This window comes from Cavia porcellus, unplaced genomic scaffold (genome assembly GCF_034190915.1).
Source record: "Cavia porcellus strain 051 isolate PalLab524CR breed Dunkin Hartley unplaced genomic scaffold, mCavPor4.1 scaffold_19, whole genome shotgun sequence".
Lineage (NCBI taxonomy): Eukaryota > Metazoa > Chordata > Mammalia > Rodentia > Caviidae > Cavia > Cavia porcellus.
In genome coordinates, this window is record NW_026947502.1 from 30,581,965 (window position 1) to 30,608,065 (window position 26,101).

Genomic DNA, 26,101 nt, shown 5'->3' on the forward strand with positions numbered 1-26,101 from the left:
ACAATGAGTGGTCCCCTGATATGTCCAGGGAGCTGTTGCCTCAGCAGCAGGCCTGGCCACCCACCCCTATCAGGCCCCCCTTGGTGGTCCCCTCCCCTGTCCTGCTGGTCCGCCTTGCCTCTTGTACAGAAGGCAGGCAGTGGCCCCTTTCCAGGAGGCCTGTTTACCAGCACGACAACAGCAAATTAGTGCTCTTAAAAGGCATTCAGCGTTTATCCTGGCAAACATACTCCTTGCAAAGGGGACCTGCAATGCCTTTTCCCTGGAATCTGCTGAAATGGGGTTTGCTATGCATCTTAATTGACTTCCTTCCACCCACCACATTAAATGCATTTAATCTACTCTTGCAAATGGCTAATTTTGAAAATCCGCTTATCAGAATTAGGTCCTCAACATCCATATTTATTTACTTTTCATTTTCATAATCTCCCCCCTCCACCCAATGTGTGTGACTGAATTCTATTTTCTATTGTCTGGCTCTATCTCACAAGTCCTGGGGCCAGGGTGGGAGACAAGGGCCAGGTTAGGAGCAAATTGGAAACAGAAACACGGCAGGGATGCTAGAGACGGGATCAGAAGGCTTGGCTGTCCCAGTGGAACCTGTCTTTGGGTAATTACCAAAAACTAAGGCCTGAGTGGAATATTGTTAAAAAGATGAGTGTGCCTTGGATCACAGGTTCTTGGAGTAAAATTCTGTTATTTTGGTTTTTGCGATTTTTTGCTGTGCAGGGAATCAAACACCAGGCCTCATGTATGCCAGGCAAGGGCTCCAGTGCCGAGTTACGTCTCCAGGTCCATGGTTCTGTTTTACCAAGAAGAATCATGAGCCACAACAGAGAAACACGCAAGAAAACAGTTGCAATGAACTGTTTTTTGCCCAGCGCTTATGGGGTGGGGAGGGGCAACTTCTTGTGAATTGTTTCATAAATATTCTCCATAACACTCATGGCAACCCAGCTCAGTGATTAAGAGCTGCATGTTATGGAAGAGAAAACTCACACTGTGAACTCCCCTTTGTGTCGTATTGTCCAGGGTGCAAGGGTTGGCTCCTCCATTTGATTATGGTTATGCGGAACACAGGCCTATGAGAAACACAGCTCTGGAGATTGCTTTCCAGAATTTGGAAGACAGTGTGCCTGATTGTAATCTGTGTAGGAAAGAGCATAATTTGCACGTGACCTTCTAGCCAGATAAAACATGCTCTGCATGTTTGATAAAAGCAGTTCAAGAACTGTAAAGAGTGGGTAGACCAGTTAGCCTCTGAAGGATTTAACACTATTGGGTAAGGGGAGATTGGCTCCATATGCATGAACTTATTTGGAACATACTTAGAATAAAAGCCTGAATTTTATTTTATTTTACTTCCTTTTTACATTGACTGGGCTCCTCTTAAGGACCAAGGGACATTGTGCAGAATCTTGGGATGGAAAGACGAAAGACATATATCTAGACATCAGAAGCTCACATTTGATGGATTTTAAAAGAAAGGCTCAGAACAACAATGACTTAACACATACAAGGGAGACAATTTTATTTTCTCAAAGAACAGTTAAGTTAATTCATAGCCACCTTAGAAAACCAAAGGGCTCCAGAAGAATAAATGCTTTCCGATATAGTGGGGATTGCTAAAGTGTAAGACATTACTCACATCTTGGTGGTTGAAATTAGGGCTGATCGTGAGCACACCTGAGCTCCAAGCTGCAGTCATGCCACATTCACTTTGCAAACTTGGACAAATTGGAGCCTCAGTGTCCTCCTCTATAAAACAAGTGCTATGGTAAATACCTACCAGTAGGGCTGTGGAGATTTAAATTACTGTGAGTGGCACTTTCAGTGTAGTGTTTAACAAGGATGTACATATAACAACTAAGTATTAATATGGGGACTGGGTTATAGTTCAGTGGTACGGCACTTGCCTAGCATGTCCAAGCATCATAAAAAAGTAAGCATTAATATGTACATTAATTTACATTAATTAATTCAATCAAATTCAGGAAATAGATTTTGAAGATAGAGAAATAAACACTGAGAAGCTATTTTCCAGTATAAATAATACATTTGTAAAGCACCTGGAAAGCTAATTGAACAGGCAGGAGGTCTCTGGGCCCTAGTGCCAGAGCTGGGTGAATAGCAAGGTGGATCAAAGATGTGCCCAGGTTAAGGTAACTCTTTCATCCCTTCAGCCCCCATTTTTCACCCTTTTACTTCCTGCTTCTTTCCAGAACTGAGAGATATCCTTAGGATGTACTGAAGTACATTGCTTCGGTCTTGAAAATAACTTGTGCTTGTTACCCCCACACCTGAGAATAGGAAGTCCTTGCGGAGGACTGGGTTTCCTCCCAGGTGAGGGGTGTGTGGGCGGCGTCTGAAGAAGGGAAGCCATGGGAGCCTGAGTGTGTGAACACACGGAGGAAGCAGGCAGGAGGGGAAGGGGACACCTGTGGGCGTGGGCGTGGGATCTGTGAATGAACTAGCATGTGTGTACACAGGGACCAAATGTGTGGAACAGGGTGGTCCAGAGGCAGTGATGAGATCTATAAAAACCTATAGCACCCTCTGGGTCAGGGTCCCACCCTCTGAGCATCAGCCAGGCTCATCTTATGTACCATGAGATCTAAAGAGAGGAACTGGGACCAAAAGCTTGGGTAGGCAAGAGGCCACAAGGTCAGGCCACAGAGCGATCGATGGGAGCTCTGGGAGGATGTGGTGCTTTCACCTAGTACAGGTGGAACCACTTTGGAGATGGGCAAAGCAGAAGTGCTGTGCGGGCTCCAGACAGGGTGCTCCAGCTCAGAATTCTGCAAGCAGTGTCCAGAGCTGCCCAGGCCGGGCAAGGGGACCAAAGCCACAGAGGAAGGAGAAAACAGACCCAGAAAGAGGACGGAGGCTCAGTGCATGGCCTGAGAAGGCCACAGGACTCAGGAAGAGGAAAGGGGAGGGCAGGGTGAGGCTTTGCAGTGGTGGTGCTGCACGAATTCCAGGTATTTATAGTAGTATCTGCTGATTTTGAAAGCTGAGTCAAGCTGCATTTAAAATATGAGGATACATTCTGGTGGAAAGAACCAGGTCCTTTACTTCTAGATAACATAAAAACTCCCGAAGGAGGATCTCCATGTGGGGGCGAGCAGCTTGGACAGCAGCTCTGGGTGAGAAACCTCCACCCCCCCATTCCACATCTTCAGTTTTCAGCTTCTGTCCCTATGACCATGGGATTTTCCTGAGATGCTGCTTCTTGCTCTAAGACGCTGGCTCAACCAAATTAAAAAGCTCCTTTCCTGGGTTCCTTTAGCACAAATGGGTAGAGATGAAATTTTTTTAAAATTCTGCATGCTTATGCACATGTGTGTGTGTGTGCATTCACACCACACACACACACACACACACACACACACACACACACACAGCATTCACACATATTCCTGCCTTTCGTTTGGACCTTTGAGAGTACTAAAATCATCTTCCTGTGATTCATCCCACCTCCTGTACTTATTAGCCAGGACATTTTTGGATGACAGAAAACCCAACCCAAATTGGCTTATGAAAAAAATAAAAAGCAGAATAAATGTACTGCATTGGCTCTCATAAGTGAAAACTCCCAGGGTAGTCTTCAGAAACAGCTGGACCCAGGCCTCATATGGCGATTTTTAGGATCTAGTTTGTCTCTGTTTGAGGTCTTCTTCCTGCTTCTTCCTGGCTTCAATCTCAGACAGGGCTTGGGGGCCCTCTGAAGCTCTGAGCTCCCCCCTGTGGCAGCAGGATGACTGCTGCACCTCATATTCCATCCTGCTGGGTCACCTTCCTAAGCAGGAGCAGAGGCGGATTCCTAGAATTGGAGCAGGTACCTCTCACGGGTCAGTCACTCTGCCTGGAGTCCTGATCACTGCCCGCTCCTGGAGCCCCTGCAAGTGTGAGAATCTGCTACCCAGAGGGCTGAGTGCATGGCAGGCAGTGAAACTTCAGACACCCATTACAGCCACCGAGGAGGCTCTCCAAAATGGTGGACACCTGGGGCCACCTCCAGTTGTGCAGCCTCTTGTCACACTTTCCTTTCCCATGCAGCTGGATTGGGAACCCAGCTGGCATGTTACAACTGTGTATACCAAAGGAAGAGGGACAGAGCAAAGACAGCGCGGGAGGCAGGAATGTAATTCGAGTGGCAGTGGTGGCTGCTTGGTCTTTTCCAGGGGTTCATTTTCAAGTCATTACCATGATTCCTCGTCTGTATTTGGGTAACTCAGGTACCTATCTCCTGGGACAGAAGTGAAAACACCAGGCTCCCACCCTGAGGACCAGATGAAGACAAAATTGGGGTCTGGGGCTGGAGCTTTCCTGTCAGATGCCTGCTCCTGGGACCATGACTCTTACTCAGGTATTCCAGGGACCAGGACAGCAGGAGGTCACCCACACCACCTCCCTCGCTCTGGCATTGGAGCAGCATGCTGACGAGGCTGTCCTGCTTCCTCCTGCTTCCTGTTCATCCCCAGGTCTGGTCCCTGAGACCTTCCCTTTTTCTTCTCTTAGCCTCTTTGCACCCCCCTGACACATTCACAGAATCCAGACCAGCAGTGACCTTGGCTGCCAGGGCTCCCGCCCTGTCCACTCCAGAGCTGGTCTAAAAGGAGCTATACCCAGCCCCTGCGGGGAGAAGCTGTCACAAGCCCCTTGCCTGGCCCTGGTTTCCAGTCCTCAGCCGGATTCCAGGGGAGGTGGCTGCTCTCAGACAGTGCTGCCCTGCTGGACAAGGTCAGAAGAGCCTCCCTTTCAGACCCCCTCAACCGTCTTAATTTCTGGTCTGAGTAATAAGCTTGTCCCTGACTCACTGGTGGGACCTTGGCAAGTAGCTCGGTGAGTGAGTTCACTCACATTGAAGTTTGAATCAATGTGTTTATCTCCTCCCACCTGCCCCTGCGCTAACTGAATTTCTTCTCCTTGCCCTGAGGGTATCTTTCCTCTCCCAGCCTCCACAATCTAACATGAGTCACTTGCTTCAGAATCAGGCACCCAGGCTGCAAAGCCTGGCTCAAAGAGCCACTGGAGGCAAACCCTGATGGATGACAGAGTTTGTGTCCCCAGAGAAAGCAGCACACCCAGATGGGGCTGGAGGGAAAGAAAGTGGGAGACGCTGGGCTCCAGTGATTCAGGAGTGTTGAATGTCTTCCTTTCTCACCCATGTCGCCTTCTTTTTTTCTTTTCTGAGAGCATCACCAGGTCACCACATGGAGGCTGAGTCTCTGAAGACCTCTGAAATCACCATCTCCACGGCACATTCTCCGTCAGTGCTCTGGATAGAAGTGAGGCTGTCTGAGCCGCAGGAATCATAGCCCACCATCCAACTCAGGACATCTCCAAGTGGAGGGTGGGGACAGAGGCATAAAGACAAAGCTTTGTCCTGCCCCATGCCATGTGAGAACCGTAGTCCCACACTGCTTTAGAACGTTTTAATCAACAATGAGCCACATGTGCTGTGGTGGTCTCATAAGACAAAAATGGAGCTCAAAAGTTCCCATTACCTAGTGACACTGGAGTTGACACAATGTTGTCCTAGTACAGTGCATTACTCATGTGTCTGTGGTGACACTGCAGTAAACAAACACTGCTGCCAATCATGCAGAAGTAGAGTACATACAGTTGTGTACACAGCATAACACTGAATGGCTGTTTTAAGTGTTTGTTGTAGGATACTTCTTACCAGTTTTAAGAGTGTATTTCTTCTACTTAAAAAAAAATACAGTGTGAGGCAGCAGCCTCACCATCTTGTGTTTACAGCATCTCTCAGTTGCATCATTTTCTCCTGTGTGCAGTTTAAACTGGTGTAGTTGGTCCATCATGGGCCTAGGTGCCATGGCCATGTCATGTGTATATATGCCGGGTAGACCTGATGGGTAGCAGGCTATACCATCTAGGTTCTTGTACACCCTGTGATGTTTGCACAATGATAAACCTTTCTAAGGGTGCATTTCTCAGAACAAAGCCCCGTTAGTGACGGGTGACTGTAGTTTGAAATTGCCCACAAAGCACAGTCACAAAGTAGGGGGCAACCCATGCACCTAAGGAAGGAGGTGAGCTCTCTTTGGGGTCAACCTTCCATCCTAACTCCGACATAAGTAGCACAGTTTTACCCATATCCAGTAAGAGGGTGATGCAGTCGCCCTGGGAGCTCATTGTCATTCATGTTTTCAGACATTGTACTGTCAACCAACAGATGGGGTGTGAGCTGCAGGAAATGCTACTGCTGGGAGCCAGGGTGCACACTGGAGAGAGAGAAGGCTTAGAAAGGACAGCATGGAGACCAGACTCCTAGGGTCCTGCAAGCTTTCTTGGAAACTCTCAGGCCCTGGGTGTTCTAGTCTGCAACACAAATCTCTCAAAGCTCTGTTGCAGTTTCCCAAGGCAATTCCAACTTTTCACCAGACCCCAGGCTCCCTGTGGATGGTTCAGCTCATCATTGGCAGCCCAGTGCCCAGCAGAAAACCTGTATTCTGTACAACTTCATTACTAGTTGCTGAAGAAACAAGTCTCCCTAAACAGACAAAACATGGTAGGTTACTTACTATCTGGCACAAAGATTATGCCACTGCCGGAGTACATGACTTGCATTGGTCCTGTCAAAAACAAACTGAGGTCTATTTACATGTCAAAGTTAAAAGGACCCAATGATGTATTGTTTGGGTGGTTTCTTTTACGGAAACAGCTTTAAAGTATTCCCTTTTTTTTTTTTTTTAACCTAGAGCTTACTTTAAATGTGCTCCATTTTGAACTTGGTAATTTATTTGAGGGCTACCACTATATCTCTGCTCTCTGAGTCTTGCAGTCGCTCTGGGCTAAAAGCAATAACCGACCTCAGAAGAAGATGGAGAAAGGCTTTGTGTTGCAGAGTGCACCTACTGAATGGGAAAAATTCCCAGAGACCTCAGGTGGGAACTGCAGCGAGTTGCCTCCTGTAGGGGGGACATCAGGCCACCTTTCATCAAAGGATGCAAACATTTTTGCATAAAAACAACCAGCAGCCACAAAGCAGGAGACTTCTGTGCATGTAGATTTTTTGGCAGTACCCTGGTAATCATGAGCAACAATTGAAAAGTGCTTGGGCCAAGATTCCCAGCCCGTGAGCAGAGGTCCTGGGTGCCCTGGGTGCACACTGCAAGTGCTTACCACCAGGTGAGGAGATCTTACCTTGGGGCTACTCAAGAAGTACGGAGAGACATGCAAAAACCATTTTAAATCACAACAGTTGCTTGTTTTGTTCGTCTGTATGAGAAAAAAAATTCTAGCACAGTAAATCTGTGATTTCAAGCATTCTATTGTTCAGAGTAAGGAGAGAACAGATACTTAAATTAAAAAGAAGTGAGCCCATTTACTAAAAACATGTCAATGAAATATATGTGGGTATATGGATATAACAAATATCACAAGTGTGTCACGTGAGTGCCTGAAGTTTGGGGAGTGTGGTTTCTATTGTGTTGCTGTGGGTCTCCATACAAAAGCACAGACTTGCTCTGAGCTCCCTGCTCCTGCGTTCTGTTACAAGGATCAAGGATTCTGAAGCCCACAGGCAGCCAGAAAGCAGAGTGAAAAATAGTTGCAGTGCAGTGTGGAGTAAGGATATGGAAAATATGTATTTTTGTCTCAATAACAACAAAAGATTTTGACTTCATTTACAAAGTAGGAATAATCAAACCATGAATTGCAGGTCAAGTAGAACTTTGAGAACATGTGGTGAAGTCCAGGCATCTTACCCACTTCACAGGTGAGGAAACTGAGGCCCAGGATGAAAGTGACTTGCCTAAGGTTAGGTTAAAAGTTAGAACACTCTTTTTAGATTAAAGAGAAAAAAGCCCAAGTTCCTGGATATATAACAAATGCCTGTACATCAATAAAAAGGCAGACCCAGTAGAAAAATAGAAAAAAGGCTTCAAAGAAAATGCAAATACCATTTAAATATCAGAAAAGATGTTCAACCTCATGCATAATAAGAGAAATGCAAATTAAGATTATATTGACACATCTGCTTCTAGCAATGATGGACAAGCTTGTATCAGACCAATCATCCTGCTGGGAACAATTAGGAAAACTGGATGAAGTATCACAAAATCAACTGTTTGAAGATTTTGGAGAGCTACCAATGCTCCAGGATCCCAGAAGGGAGCCTGATATTTGGTGGTGCTCTGCCTCTTATGGAATTTCCTAGTTTCAAAGCTGTAATTGAGAGGCCAAGAAGAACTTTGGCAACACCATGGGCCTGGGGAGCCAGAAATTGATGTTCGAGGACTCTTTTTTTTTTTTACTGGTACCAGGGATCAAACTCACGACTGCAGGCTTGCAAGGCAGGCACTTACGCTGCTGAGCTAAATCCCTAGCCCCGAGGACTCTTATTAAACATAAAGACCCTATTTGTACACCATGTTCATACCAGTTGAAGATACAGGCAACCAGAGGACCAAAAAAATGTGGTACTACAATCTAAGAGAAATTGACTTGACTTTCAAAAGGAAAGATTTTCTGATGTATAGCATGACGCAGATGAAACTTGAGAACATAACACTAAGTGAAATAAAGCAGATACTTGAAGACAAATGCTGTATGCTTCTGCTTACATGCGATACCTAGAATCGTCAAATCCGTAGACACGGAAACCTGGATGGTAGTTGTCATCAGGGCTGGAAGAGGGAGGAATGGGACTTGCTGTAAAGGGGTACAGAGTTTCATCTGAGGAAGATGAAGTTCTGGAGACGGATGATGGTGATGGTGGCACAATAATGTGAATGTACCTGCTGCCACTGAGGTGCACACTTAAAAGTGGGGCAAATAGTAAGTTTTATGTTGTGTGTGTTTCAGCACATTTTTTTTAAAAAAAGCAATGACCTGGTAAACAGTGCAGGCTTCCATCAGAGATCTCAAAGAGCTGTACGTAGGAGGAAGGGAAAAAGAAGTGAATGAACCCTTTCAAAGACAGCAGTCCCATCATCTTAATGTCTGATTGGATAAATGCAACTTGAGATCACTGACGCACCCTGCTTAGCAGAAGCAAAAGTAATTTTTCCCTGAAAGAAGAAAGCAACATCCAGAGTCTCCGATGATCATTTCTATGTTCACCCGTTATGCCTAACATTCAATAAAAAACACAGTAATACAGTAATGGTACAGAAATCAAGGGTAAAATCACACATAAGAAATATATTCCCAGGGCTCCAGCTATTTGAAGTATGAGAGCTGGACTTTAAAATGACTATAATTAATATACTTGAAAATTTAGATGACAAGAATTTCAGCAGAGAACTGAAAACTATAAAAAGGAAAATCAAATGGAAATTCTAAAAATGAAAAAAAGCATGATAAATTTGACAGTAGATGTGCAAGATCTGCACATGTAAAATTTAACACATTGCTGAGAAAAATTAAAGGGGATATAAATAAACAGAAATATATTGTGTTTGTAGATAGGAAGATTCAGTGTGGTTCAGATGTCAACTCTTCCAAACTGATGTACAAATTCAAGGCCAGATATTTTTGTAGAGATTGACAAGTACATTCTGAAACTTATGTGGAAATATAAAGGATTTAAAATAGTCAAACATTTTGAAAAAAGAAGAATAAATTAGGGAATATCTTATTTCAAGAATTATTTATTATAAAGCTACCAAGGGCATGTGGTATTGGAATAAAGATAGATATATGCATCCATGGAATAAAAGAGAGATCCAAGAAATGGACTTCACCAGCAGTTGATTTAATTTTAAAGAGAAACAAAATAAGCACTCAGAAGGCTGAGGCAGGAGGATTGTTACAAGTTCAAGACCAGCCTGGGCTACAAAGTGAGCCCAAGGTCAGCCTGAACTGCATACTGAGACCCTAGCTAAAGAAAAGAAACAAAATAAAAATAACAATAAAACCATTTCAAAACAGGTTAGTAGGAGAGTTACAATAATTAATACATTGTAATACATTGCATATTGTTGTCCTCATAGCAGTTATTCAGAGTACAACATATAGGCATGGTATCTTGTCCAAATAATACTAGCACAAAGCTTTCTTTCCTTTTCTTTTCTTTTTCATTTTATAAAGAGAATAAAACCAAGCAAAATAAAACAGAATAAAGCCAATCAAAACAAAACAGCATAAGTGATACAGATTGCAAAACAAGATAATAGGAAATCAACAATGGCTACCAAAATGCCTCTGGTTGTCTTCAAAATAGCTTCCATACCATCAGACATAATAAAATCAAACAAAACGAAACAGAATAGAACCAATAAAAACAAAACAATGAATGCAACACAGAATTTCAAAGCAAGATAATAGTAAATCCAAAATGGCTGCCATAATATATCTTGTTATCTTTGAAATAGCTGCTCATGCCATCGGATATAATAAAAGTAAACAAGACAAAACAGAATAAAACCAAACAAAACAATGTAATGATATAGGACTTTAAAACAAGATAATAGGGAGTTAACAATGGCTTCCACCTTCAGAAGGAGATTCCCCATAAATGCTATATTGCATATTGTTATCATCGAAGTAGATGATCAGATTATTGATTTTAGGCCTGCAGAAACACTAACCGTTAAGCATTAAGTTGTATTTTACTTCAATAGCTGTCATCTCAGCGTGTTTCTCCACATAAACCTTTCTTTATAATGAACTAAAAGAAACTAGCTGTATAACTATTTTAACTATCTTCAAATATGTTTTTTTCTTTTTGATGAAGATGCCAAAGTAATTCATACAGAAACTACATTATTTTTAAGAAATATTTCTGCAATATTTAGATAAATATATGCAAAAATTAAAAATAAATTTAAAGAAACTTAACCTTACCTCATACCATATATGAAAATTAAATGATCTATGATCCTTGAAATTAAAACCTATGATCCTGAAAAAAATAGACATAAAAATTGGGCTTATGATCCTTTAAATGGATTACAGACCTACATGTAAAAGCAAAAACTATAAAATTTTCTAGAAGAGAATTTTAGTGGCCTTATATTTAGTAAAGATTTCTTAAATATAACAAAAACCATAAGATATAAAAAATTAAAAGTTGGACCTCATTAAGTTTGAAATGTTTACACTTCAAAAGACAATATTCTGTTTGGTAGTGCCTTAAACATATACTTGCCATATGATAGCAATTCTGTTCCTAGAAGAAAAGATATATCCACACGAAGATTCCATGTGAATGTTAATAGCATAATTATTTTTAATACCTCAGAATATGAAAAAATCCAAATGTCCATCAAATGGCAAACACATAAGCATAATATGGTATAGCTATACAATGGAACACAACTCAACACTTAAGAGATACGAGTTACTGATAATGCCACAAGATAAATGAACTTCAGATACATTATGCCAGGTGAAAAAAGCAGAACACAAAAGAACATGTAGTGTATGTTTTTATACATATGAAATTTCTAGGAAAGACAAAACTATAGATATAGCAAATATATTGATGATTGCCTAGGGCCTGTACTGAGAGTGAGGAATGATTCTAAACAGACACAAGAGAACTTTTGGAGGTGATGGGAATGTTCCAAAACTGTAGTGTAGAGGTAGGTCAAAATTGAACTGTTCATTTAAAAATTATTGATCTGTGCACTTATAATGGATGAGTTATATGATATGTAAATTATATTTCACAAAGCTGTTAAAATGGAAGGAAAAGAAAATTAAAAGGCAAGTCACCACCAGGGAAAAGAATTTCCAAATATAATCTGAAAAAAAGTCTTATGTTTAGATATATTCAACACTATTACAGTTCAAAAGGACAAACATGCTAATTTCTAAAATGGGCAAAATATTTGTACAGACACTTCACCATAGAAGATCCATCATTGTCACATAAGTTGTGAAAAGAACATTCAACATTATAATTAGGGAATATAAATTAAAATCACTGTAAGATTCTAATAGACATCCATTTTACTAACTGATGATATCAAGTGTTCTGGAGGATTTGGAGCAACTGGAACTCTCATATGAAGCCTTACACATGAGTGTTTATAATAACTTCATTTGTAAGAGCAATAACTCTAAAAACTCAAAAGCTTGACATTATCAGAGAATGGATAAGTGCAATACAATAGAATACTACTCAACAAGAAAAAAGGACAGAGTATTAAGACTGGGGTTAGTTCAGCAGTATAGTGCTTGCCCAGCATGCACCCTGAGTCTGAGCCTTAACAATATGCACATATGCATATATATATATATGCACATACATACACACACAAACACACAATGGAAAACTGATACAACATAAATGAGTTCAAAATAATTATGCTGAGTTAAAAATAAGGCATGTCCAAAGTAGATACATACTGTGATTCCATTTATACAAAATTCTAATTAATCTATAGTAATAAAAAGTAGATCAATTATTTAGAGAAAGAGGGTAAGGAAGGACAGATTAAAAGCATCATAAACCTATTCACTATGACAGTGGTTTCACAGGTGAATACATATGTCAAACCTGATCAGACTTTATATGAAGTTCTTTGAACATCAATTATGACTCAATAAAGCCGTATAAAACTGGAACACAATAACAAAATGTGAGAACTGGGGCTTAGACAACTATGAAGGGAAAATTTTGGAGCTGCAATATTGATCAAATCAGATACAGCAGATTGAAGAATGAAGCAAATAAAGCATGGAAACTGCAGAAAAGAACATGGTTATGACTTATGAGTCATACTGAAAGTGTTAAAATAATAAGAAACTTTAATCCAGAAAGGGAAGCAAAGAAAAAGTAAAATGTGGAAAGGAGGTAATGGCTAAGAATTTTCTTAAAAACATACAAATGTAACATGCCATAGATTTCGTCAGAGCAGGAAAACCACCCCTCCCACACCTTTAAAACTATTGAAGATTAAAGACAAAGAGAAAATCTAAAACACAGCCAGAGATAAAATGCTAGCTACTTTCAAAGAACAGCAATAAGACTGATAGCTGAATTCACAACAGAAATAATGAAGTCAAGAAGACATTGGACTGAGAACTTGAAAATACTGAAAGAAAATAATTACCAACCTCTCAAATTCCATGAAAAATATCCTTTCACATGATGAAAATACACTTTGAGCAAAGAAAAGCTATCGTTCATTACCAAGAGATGTACACTGTAGGAAATACTAATTTTTCAGGCAGAAGGAAAATAGTCCCAGTTGGAAACATCAAGATGTTGTAGGGAATGAAGAGTAACCAAAAATGTAAATATGAGGGCAAATTAAATTATTAATGACTATATAGAATAATAAAAAATGTCTTCTAGGAGTTCAAATAGAGAATTAAAATATAAAAGAACAACAGCATGAAAGGCGGGAAAGGAATAAATCTAATTAAGTATTCTAAGGTCCTTGTAACCCGGGGAGGTGACAAGTTATTAATTTACATTAGAGTTTAGTGGGTCAAAGATGGAATTTTAGGCTGGTTACCAAAACTAACAAGCTAGTAGAGGAAGAAAATGAAATTCAGTAATCAATTGAAAAGAAGGTATAGGACAGGATGGTCAATGTAGACTCAGATACAGAGCTGAGCATGGTGGCACATGCTTATAATACCAGCTCTGGGAGGCAAAGGTTGGGGATCATAAGTTCAAGGCCAGTGCTGGCTATGTGGCAAGTTGAAGGGCAATCTGTATTATACAGAAATACCTTGTCTCAAAATCTCCCTCCTCAAAAATTGTTAATATCAGATAAAATGGGCTTTACTTAGCTAGATATAATGAGAGACACTACTTAGTGACAAAAGTTAACTCAACTAAGAAAATACAATACTTCATTATGTTTTATGTACCTATTATGAGGTAAATAATGTATAAAACAAAATAGGACCAAATAGGAAAATAGAGGAATCCACAATCATTATTACAGATTTTTTTTTTTTCCATTGGGAATCAAACTCAGGACCTCGTGCTTGCCAAGCAGGCTCTTACACCACTGAGCTATATCCCTGGCTCTATTACAGAATTTTAACATAACACTTTCACTAATGTTCACAACAACTAGACCAAAAAATCAGCAAGGATGTAGCATATTTGAATAACACACTTAACCAATTTTGCCCATGTGACATGTAGGATACCCTGAATGCCACAACTTCAGGCATAGATTTTTCATGTGTGTGAGGGACATTTATCAAGAGGAAGCATAGACCGTTGTAGAGTGAACACACTTGTTTATCTCAGCTACTCCAGTGTATGAGGCAGGGGTATCAAAAGTTTCAGGACTACTCTGGCAACTTAGTGGAACCCTGTCTAAAAATAAAATTTTAGGACTAAGGATGTAGCTCAGGGGTAGAGCCGTTACATAGCATGCATGAGGTTCTGAGTTCAACCTAGAATGCTGCAGTTAATAAGCAAACAGGTAAATGTAAATTAAAATGAACAATAGGCTTTAAAGTAAGTCTCAATACGTTCCATAAGATTAAATAGCCTCATAATAGTAAGATTAGACTAAAAACCAATAAAGAACTAAAAGTAACAACCCCCATATTTGGAAATTATATTCTTCTAAACAGTCGCAGCAGAAATTAAAATAATCATGAAAATGATGTCAAATTTCAAATGAATGATTATGGAAACATACTATATCAAAACTTGTGTAGATACATGCTTAGAGGAAAATGCATAAAACTTTAAAAGGAAGAAAGACTGGGAAGGGTGATCAGCTCTCTGTTACTGTGACAAATACCTTCACGAGCTAATTGGGCTCACGTTTTGGAGGTTTCAACTGATCAGTGGTGGGCTCCTTCACTTTTGAGCCTGTGGTGAGGCAGCGCGTCCTGGGGGCAGCAGGCGGTTTCAAGAGCACGGCCTCAGTAACCAGAAGACCTCCCAGGGGTTTGTCACCATTCAATAGTGCCCCAGACAGGGACCAAGTCTTTAACACATGAGTCTTTGGGAGAATACTTGCCCAAACAATAGTAGCAAGATTGAAAAGAAATATAGGTATATGCTAGAGAAATTTAGAAGGAAAGAAACACTAAGAATAAAAATTACGGCTAGAGATGTATGTAGCTCAATGGAATAGCACATGCTTATCATGAACAAGGCCCTGAGGTCTTTCCCCAGCACTGTGTAAAGGAAAAACACAAAACTTAATAAAGGAGAAAATCAACTTATGCAATGCAGAGGATCAGTAAAGATGAATTTTTAAAAGGCCTGATAAAAGCTCTTAGAAAGCCTGATTTTTAAAAGTGCACAAGACAAAAATTTTTTTAAAAATGGAAATTCTACAGGCATTTAAGACAAGAAAGTATTGTGCTAGTAAATTTGAAATTTTAGATGAAAAGGAAGAATTGCAGGATGACAGCTTTCCAAAACTGACAGAAAAAGAAATAGAAAATCTGAAAATTCCTGTGTATATTCAATAAATTGTATTCATAACTAGTTCTTTCTCATAAAGAAATCTCTTGACCAATAGGTCTTTTCGGGGGGGAGGTGTCTGGGGTTCAATCCCCAGGGCCTTACACGTGCTAGGTACATGCAGCACCCAGGCCCCTGCCAACATGTCTTCACAATAATTCCTGAGAAATATCACCCATCTTTCACAAAGCTCACCAGATAGTTAAATTATTATCTGAAACAATTTAATTATGTAAGAAGAAAATGGAGCAATCCACAATTACTTTATATAAAGGCAGCATAGCCTTCATACCAAAAGTTGTATAAGAAAAACATAAGGAAAACCTTTGTTATGAATGCACCAGTCTCTTTCATAGACAAATACTCCTAAATAAATTATTAGCAAAACAAATCCAGAAACAGAATCATACATCACCATGAAATTGGATTTACTCAAGAAATGCAAACCTGGCTTTTAAAAAAAATCAATGTAATTTCCCACACTAATAGATTAAAGAATAAAAATCACATGATCATCTCAGGAAATGCAGAAAAAGCAGCTGATAAAAATCAGCGTCCACTTATAATTTTACAAAGGTTTTAGCAAAGTAGGAATAAATAGAAACTTCTTTAATATGATAAGGGGCATATGTGAAAAATGAACATCATACACCGCACTTGGTGAATATTAAAAATCTCTGCCTGAGATTATAAATGAGACAAAGATGTCCATTGTCTCCACTTTTCCTCAATACTGTAGTAGAGGTTCAGGCCAGTGTAGTAAAGCAAGTAAGTGAAATAAAAAGTAAAATGACTAGAAAGGTAGAAATAAATCTGTCATTATTCACAGATAACATGGTTGTATATGCCGGGAATCCATAAGAAAATATAGGAATTAATAGCTGCATTTAGCAAGGTCACTTGATACAAGGTCAATATTTCTAAAGGCCAGTGTGAATTTAGAAATGAAAGTTTAAGAAAGAATGACATTTATATGAACATAAAAGTTAAATGTCTTGGGATAAATTTAACCAAACATGAGTAAAACTTATATGGTGAAATCCACTATACATTATTGAAAGAAATTAAAGAGGAATTAAATAAATGGAAAGATACAAATTTACAGGTTGAAAGACTAAATGTATAAAGATGTCAGCTCCCCTAGAATAGGGGATTCAGAATCTCCACAGGTTTTGTTTTTTCCTAGTGAAAATTGATGAGCTAATTCTAAATGTTACATAACAATGCAAAGCATCAAAATAGCCACAACAACTTCAAAGAAGAAAACAAAGTGAGAGGACTCATAACATCACAACTTAAGATAAAGCTACTGCTATTAAGAAAATACAATATTGGCACGAGGATAGGCAAAGAGACAAAGGAGGCAGAATAAAGTCCAGAAGCAACTACATAAAGGTGGGGCTTTGAGTTTTTACAAAGTTGATATCATGGGTTGATGGGAGAAAGATGGTTTTTCCACAAATGGTGAGGTGTCTTTGTATTTGACATGGACAAAATCAATCTTAGTTCTTCTCTAGTGCCATATGAAGAGCAAAATAATAAAACTTGTACAAGACAACACTGGAGAATATCTTCATGACTCTGGAGAAGGTGAAGATTTATTAAACGGACTCCATGACACTAACATCAAGGGACATACTGATAAAATGAATTACATTAAAATCAGGTTCTTCTGTTCATCAAAAGACACTAGTGAGACAGTAGAAAGTCAAGCCCCACAAGATACAAGTATTTCTGGTATATATCTAAGGACTTCTGCTCAGTACATAGAAAGAGATCCAACAAATCAGTAAGTAAAAGAAGCCTCAAAAAAAGGGCAAAAATTTGAACAGGCATTTCATAGAAGAGACTCTAAAATATAGGAAAGGGGCTCATCTTCCTTAGTCATCGGGACAATCAAATTCAAACTACAGTGAGCCAGGCACAGTGGTGCCGCACACTTATAATTCCAGCTACTAGGAGGCTAAAGCAAGAGGATTACAAATTTAAGGCCAACTGGGCCAATTTAGTGAGCTCATATCTCAAAATTAAAAGACCCAGGGATGGAGTTTAGCTAGTTTCATATACACAAGGCCTTGAGTTTAACCCCTGGTGCCAAAAAATAATAATATCAATGGTAATAACCACATTGGTGATTATAAACATTAAAACGATGGACATTTCCAAGTGTTCCTAAAGCTGTGGATCTGGAGCATATTTATCACAGCAAGAGTGTTAATTTTTAAAAACCACCTTGGAAGACTGTAGCATTATCCACTGAAGTTGAACTTATGAAAATCCTATGGTCAGCAATTCTACATTTAGAAGTACACCTTGCTATGGCTTGTGTTTGGGTGTACCCCCAAAACCTCCTGCAGTCATAGAGGCAGCTGAATCCAGCATTTGTGATTGGTTCCTTGTCTAGCACTGGGATTGGTGTTGTGAGTGCTGTACTCAACAAGGGGCGGGTAGCCAGTATACAATATAAGGGAAGGACAGAGGTGTGTTTTCCCTTTTTAAGCCTTTTTTGCTCTTGTCATTTGTGGCTGTGATGAAGGGCTGTCCCTTAGCCATGCCACCCTGCCTTGGAGCCAGCTGAGTATGGTCTGAAACCTCCAAAAGCTGTAAGCCAAATAAATGTTCCCTTCCCTAGTTTTGAGGGTTGAGTATTTTGCCCCAGCAACAAGAGAAAAGTAACCAAGACCCATCTGGAGGTTATAAGTACATACTACACCACATGACACATACAAGAATGCTCACGGAACCACTTCTGACAGAGTTTTAAACAAATGAGCTTCAAAAGCAGACTGGATAAACAAATTGTAGCATAGTCTTTTGGTGGGGTACTACCTACCAGTGAAAATAAATGGACAACAACTGTTTGCAAACAAGAATGAAGCTCATAGATGTCATTTATAATCAAACAAGCCTAAGATAAGGTCCATGCTGTATGAGTTCACTGACATCAAGGGCAAAATTAATGAATGGTAGTGGAAGTCAGGTAAACTTGGAAGGAAGAAGAGTGACGAGAGGGAGGATGAGGAAGACTTCTAGATTCATTGATAGTGTTCTATAGTTTGTATCTTGGTGCTGTTAATAATGTGTGCTCCATTTGCTTTGTGAGAATTTGTCAAGTCATACTCATGATTTGTGTTCCTTTCTGTAGGTATGTCAGGTTTAAATAAAAGCTTCATCCATAAAAAATTACACTTTGACACTAGAAACTTGCAAAGACCTGACTTAGGTAGCATGCTACACGGAGGGATGATAGACAGTGTCATATATTATAGGTATGTACTGCCCCACGGAGGGAGACTCCACAATACATCAAATTATACATGCCCATATCTGTTTTGAAAGTTGGTAATGCTTTAAGAGAAATTTTGAGTTCATAGCAAAACTGAGCAGAAAGTAGAGAGATCCCACATGTCCCTCATCCCCAGTCACTCCTCCTATCAGTGTCCCAGATCAATGTGACAATGTTTGTTCACGGTATGAGTCGCTTTCCAACATGGGGACAAAATACCCAACACTGAAACTTAAAGGGAGAAAAAAGTTTAATTTGTTTATAGTTTCAAGTCCACGATTGCTAATTCCAAGGCAGAGGTATCACAGTCAAAGGGTCTAGGGAAGCAAAGTCACATAGTATCTGATCATCAGAAAGCATGACAAGAATACCAGGCCAGAGAGGCAAGGATCAGACATAAATGTCAAAGCCAGGCTTACATGCCCCACCAGATATACCTAGATGTATGGTACACCAATCCCTGGGGTCAATTTACTTGAAACTTCACTCGAACTACCAGGTCCCATCTCTTCTTAATTTACTACCTAAACACATCTCTTTAAGCCATACTTACTCTCCAAATAAAGACAATAGCACATCATAATTCAGCCTAACAGAATTAATTTAGTATTAACTAGAAACACAATAACCCTTTCCTCCAAAGTCTCAATAGTTCCATAAATTTTTTAAAGTTCAAGTCTCTTGTGAGATTCAACATAGACTCCTAGCTGTGAGCTTTTGTGAAAATGAAAAACAAGTGACACCCAAGGTACAATGGCACAGAGTAAACATTCCCATTCCAAAAGGGAGGAATGAGGCATAGAAAAGGATCAGATCCAAATAAGACTCAAACCTGGCAGGGCAAATATTAAATTGTGTGTCTCTGTATTGGACATCCAGGGTTCACAGTGATGAAATGTGAATTCCAAAGGGCTTGCGTAACTCCACCTCTATGGCCTCACTAACTGCAGCCCGCACAGCTTCTCTTGAGCTGGCTCTATTCACTTCCTGAGGCTTTTTTCAGCTGACATTCTGTGTTTCTGGCATCTCCAGCTTCCTGAGATCTCCATTGCACACTTGGTTTCATTCCCACAGCTTTCTGTGCTATTTTCTCATGAAGTCCTGGCCTGGCCTTCCAGGCCTCCCTTTGAAATCCAGGTGGAAGCTTCCCTGAACCCACAACTCCTCTATTCTGCATGGCACTAAAACCAGCATCGTGTGGACAATGCCAAGATCTGCTGACAGTGGGAGCAGTACCTAGACTCCCTTAACTATGGCAGCAGTGGCCCTGAGTGCCTGGATGGCGGAGTGTAGTGAAATGAGCCCTGTAGGAGCAGTTCCATAGCAGGCCTTTCTCAAGCAGAGCGCCGCCCAGGGATTCTCTTCTGAAGTGAAAAGCTTTGCACTTTTGCATTCGAAACCTGCAACAACTGGGCTCTTACTTGATTCTTGAGATTCCCTGAAGGCATCTTGCTTCTTGTTCCTGTACAAAGTACTTGGTTTCTCTTTAATGGTTTTAATTTCTTCAGCAGTCATACCTCCTTTGGTCCCAACTTTACACATGGTTCTTTTTGAGCCAAAATTTAAGTTTTTAAGATTTTTCTGCTCTGTCGTTTGCCTTGATTCGCACTATAAGTCCAGCTAGAAGAAGGCAGCAGTATCTATGCACAGCCCGAATGTCATAAAGCATCCTCTGTCAGATTAATTAGTGGGGCACCATTAATTCCAGTCTCCCACAAAGTCTCAAAAGATTGGCAAAATGTATACGAATTTTATGTTGGGGCATAGCACACTCTAGCCCAACTGTCAGTGGAGTCCTTGTTCCAACTGAAACCTTACAAGCCTGGACTTTATACTGCTCAACTTCCTTTCAGCATTCTGGTCTGCTACACTTGGGTCAGAATTACCTATCAGGCTCTGCTTGTAAGACTTTTCTAGCTGGCATCTTTGAACCTTGCCAAACTCCTACCAGCTCCAAAGGGTTCTCAACTACATGAAGGAAAGAAAGTGCTCTAAAGGATATAACTATATGTATGTTTAAGTGTGCAAGATAGATAACCAAACTACTAAGTTTTTTTAATTCATCAAACAGAATGGTTTGTAGTCATTGTTTGATTATCCACTTTTTATACTTTGATTTTGTGACTTGAGCAACCACTTCTAAGATAACAATATGTAATTTATCAACTAGTGATTTCTCACTGTTTGTTTTAAAATTCTGTATTATTTCTACCTTTTTCTGTTTTGCTTTTTTCTCTAAGTTAAATCTACACAATCAGGTATAATCATGCAAAACTCTACTCCTAGTAACAGTTTTCTGTATTAGTCCCATTGCTGAAACAAAATACCTGACACCTACATATTCCTGGCATCTTCAGCTATATTTTAAAGGAGGAGAGGTTTAATTTGTTCACAGTGTCAGTCCATGATTGGCTAGCTTCAAGGCAGAAGCATCATGGTGGAGAGGCAGTGTAGAACAAAGCTGCTTAGTTCATAGCAGCTAGGATGCAGAGCAGAGCAAGAGTGTCAGAGCAGGGGGGACGAGGGGCTAGACACAGATTTCAAGTCTGCACCTCCATGACCCATCCTAGGAAAATCCCTGGAAAAGCCAATCTAACTGCCATGTCCATGAATCAGCATTGACAGAGCTGTTAACCAGAGTCCACAGTTTACTTTAGGCTTCACTCTTGGTGTTGTACATTCTATGTTTTTAAAAATTAATAAACCTCATTTTCTAAGGCAATTTCAGATTCACAGATGAAAACACAGAGTTCCTGTACACCATATCATGCCCCTTCCCTGTCCCCACACACAGAGCCTCTCATACCAATATCCCCACCAGAGTGGTGTATTTGTTACAGTCAGTGAGCTTACATGAACTCACCATTACCATAAAGATCTGTAGTGTACATTAGTAAGTCCTCATGTGCATCTTACGGGTTTGGACAACCGCATAACATGTGTCCATCACTGTAGCATCATACAGAGTGCTTTCATTGCCCTAAAAGTTTGCTTTGCATCCCTTATTCATCCCTTCCCTCACTTGCCCCTAGCCCCTGGCAACCAGTGACCTTTTTGACTTTTATTCATTTGTTTCAAAATATGTCAAACATAATTGCTATCACCTGAGCCATTGCTAAGTGGATGGCATTAAGTTCATTCACATTGTTGTGTAACCATCACCACCATCCATTCCAAAGCTGCTTTCATCTTTCAAAACTGAACCGCAGTCCCCTGTACCCTCTGTAATGGTTGATTGAATCAACTTGAGAAGTTTAGAAGCTTAACTAATTGGCTCAGCAATTGTACATGCTAGGACAGCTCATCGCCTGGATGGTATGAAGGGGAAATGAGGAAGGACAGGTCTGCTTGTGTTCTTTGGAGGAGCTCGTCTTCACCTTCAGCTTGGACATCATCTCCTGGCTTCCAGCACAGACTCTTTGGCTTCTGCTGCAGATACTTCAGCCTTCCATTGAAGACTCATTGGCCTCCTCTACAGATGTGCACAGACACTGTAGTGAACTCCACACCTTGGACTGAAACGTTCAGTCTTCAGCGTGCGGACACTCTCTGCATTCTTTTTCACCCAGCTCTGTGGCTGACCATCCTAAGCTGACCTTGTAATATCTTTTTATATTTGTGTGTCTTGTGTTATATCTGTTTCTCTAGTAAAACACTGACCAATACATCCTCTTTCCTCCAGCTCGCTCACTACTGCTTTTTGTCCCTATGAATTTAGTGGAGTCATACAGTATCTGTGTTTTTGTTTCTGGCTTGTTTCACTTTGCAAAATGTCCCCAAGATTCACTCATCATTTAGAATGTGCTAGAACTTCTTTCTCTTTTAAAGGGTGAGTAATATTCCGTATATGTATCACCACATTTTGGGTAGATAAATGAGTATCAGGCTCACTTCCAGACTTTGGCTATTATGAATAATTCTGCTATGAATATGGGCACACAAGTATCTTCTTGAGTCTTTTCTTTCCGGCCTTTTCGGTAAATCCCCAAAGTGAAATTACTAGATCATATTAAAATTCTATTTTTAATCCTTGGAGACTCTGCCATACTGTGTTCCAAAACTGCATCTTTTACACTCCTACCAACAGTGCACAAGGGTTCCAATTCCTCTATTGCCTTGCCAGCATGTTATTTTCTGAAGTTTTTTAAACTTTATTTTTTAAGAGCAATTTTAGGTTCACATCTTCACTATTTTTTCTGTACATATGCATGCACATACACATGTTATTTCTTTTAGCTTTCAACACTGAGACAATATGATGTTTACACATATGTGTCATATTTATTTCACTAATGAGTATGGCCTGTTATAGTTTCTATCTAAAACATTTCCTAAAATTCTCATATATATGGAAGGTTGTTGAATCATGGGTCACAGTTGGCTCACAAAAATGCCCCACATCTCCCCTGCCCACTACATGCACAGACTTCCCCATCATCCACTGGTTCGCATCATCCACTGGAGTGGTACATTTGTTATAATTAATGAACCTATGGTGACACTTATTTAGCACTTAAGACCTCTAATTTATTTACATTTAGGGTCACTCTTCATGTTGTACATTCTGAGTTTGGACAATGCGTAATGACCTGTGTCCACCATTATAGCATCGCTCAGAAGAGTTTCCCTGCAATAAAAATCCTGTACAATCTGCTTATTCATCCCTCCCTCCCCCGACCCATGACAACCACTTTCTCCATAGCTTTGATTTTTACAGAGTGTCATAGAGTTGGAAGCCTACGTTATACAGCCTGTTTACATTGGCTTCGTTCACTTAGCAGTATGCACTGAAGACTCCTTCATGTTTTTTCATGGCTGATAACTCATTTCTTTTTAGTGCTAAATCATAGTCCATTGTTTGAATGCGCTACTGGTTATTTATCCATTTGTCTATTGAGGAACATCAATACTGTACTTGGATGCTTCTAAGTTTTCATAATTATGAATAAAACTGCTGATGTTTAAGGGGGTTGTTGATACAGTTAGATTAATATCTACCATACTTGTTACTGTTTGATATTCACTGCTCTTGTCCTCTGCTCCTATTTTTATCTTCCACAAGTTTTCTGCCTTTGTAGTCTTAATCGAGCATCCTATCTGATTTTATTTTCTCTCTTTGCTTAGTATGTCAATTATATTTCTTTTAAAAATTTTTTGGGGTTGCCACAGGGTTTGTATTATACACTAGAACTGGTCCAAGTCCAATTTCAATAACATTATACTGATTTGTGTGCAAATACCTTATAATAATACAGTATTCCTAATTCCTCTCTCCCCATCACACTGTCCTTCACATCACTTATTCTAAGCCGTGAACACCAATTATAGTGGTCCTATTATTTTGAGCAAATTTTTATCTGTTATATCAATTAAGAATTAAGAACTAAGTTTATTTTACCTTCACTTATTTCTTCTAAATAGTCTTCCTGTACGTAGATTCAAGTCTCTGACATGTAACATTTTTATTCTTTCTGAAGAATTTCTTTAAAAACAAAAAGAATTTCTTTCAACATTTCTTGCAAAGAAGTTTTAATAACAACAAATTCTCTCAATTTTTGTTTGCCTAAAAAAGTTTTTATTTGTCCTGTACTTCTACAAGTTAATATTACTAAATGCAGAATTCTATGTTGGTAGTTTTTTTTTTTTTCCTTTCAACACTTTCAATATTTCACTATACTTTCTTCTTACTGATGCAGCGAAATCTGATTTTTTGTTTAGTTTTGTTTTTGATAAAGGGAACTTGCTAAGTAGTTCAGGTTGGCCATAAATTCTTGAACTCAAGTGATTCTCCTGACTCGGCCTTCCAGGTAGCTGGGATGCTAAGTGTCTGTCACTGTGCCTAGCTCTGATTTGATATTTTTTTTGGTGGTGGTGCTGGGGGTAAAGTCAAGGCCTTGTGCATGCCGGGCAGGCCGTCTACCACTGAGTTATATCCCAGCCCTCTGATGTGATTCTGATCCTTAATCTTCTGTAAGTGGAGTTCTCCCTTCCTCCGCTTCTTTCAAGACTTTAATACATATCAGAATTTCCAAGTTTGCATATGACACACCGAGGGAGAGCTCTCTTCACATTTATTCTGCTTGTGTTCTCTGAGCTTCCTGGATCTGTGGCTTGAGGTCTAATATTAATCTTTGGAAATTCCCAGTCCTAATTGCTTCAAATATTTTCTTTTTTTTTTTCCTCTTCCTGGGTTTTTCTCTACTGTGTGTATGCCACATCTTTTGTAATCATCTCCAGATTCTTTGGTGTGCTGTCCCATTTTTCCTCTGTCTTTTTTTTTCTCTTTGACTTCCAGGTTTGGAAGCTTCTAGTGATGCATTTTCAAGCTGTCTCCTCGGACATGTGAGTCCACTGCTGTGTCCATCAAAGGCAGTCTTCATTCCTATCACAATACTTTCAATTTCTAAAATTTCTTTTTTGATTCTTGCTGAGAGTTTCCACCTGTCTGTTTACATTACTCATCTGTTTTTGTATGCCTACTTTTTCCATTATAACCTGTTATGGTTTCTTTATTTTTTCCAAATCCATTTTATTTCAAGGAGAAAAATAATAAGAAAAAAAAAACAGCAAAACTTCAAAATATGTCACTAAGGGGCAACAGTGATATATACATTGCACATTGTCATCCCCAAATCATTCACCCAGGACACAAGATCTCTGTATTCAATTGTTTGAACAATAACAGCACAATCTTTCTCTTCAGTGAACTTAGAGTAATCAGTAGTATAATTATCTTAACTATTTTTCTATACATATGCATACACATATACATGTTATTTCTTTCAGCTTTCGACACTAATGAGGCAATATGATGTTGACACGTGTGTCTTATTTATTTCACTAATGAGTATGGCCTGTTACGGTTTCTATCTAAAATGTTTCCTAAAATTCTCATATATGTGGAAGGTTGTTAGATCATGGGACACCATACACATTAGAAGATTTGTCCACTGGTGAGCACAGTAGCAGAATCTGTCGTTAGGAGGTGGCACCTGGTAGGAGTTGGGTGCTGGAGGTGTGGGGACTGCAAGAGTGGGTTCGTGCCCATTGCTCCTCCCCCACCCTTGGAGCCAGTTGACTATGGGCTTAATCTTCTAAAAACTGTGCCAAAATAAACCTCTCCTCCTTTAAATTGTTAGTGTTGGGTATTTTATCTCAGTGATGCAAAAGTGACTAAGACAAAACCCTTTGCCTGTTAATCATAGGTAACCTCTAAATGTCATTTCCTAGTTCTCTGTTTATAAATAGAGCTTCTCATATTTTAAGTGAAAGTATTCTGATTTGGTAATTCCAACATGCCTGCCGTGCTTGCATCTAGTTTGTTCTTTTTCTTCAAACTGTGTGCCTTGCCTTTTAGTGTGCCTTGTATTTTTGTTTTGGTATGGCAATCTGCTCATGATATATTTAATAGAAGGGACTATTGCAGATAAGAAGCAATGTTG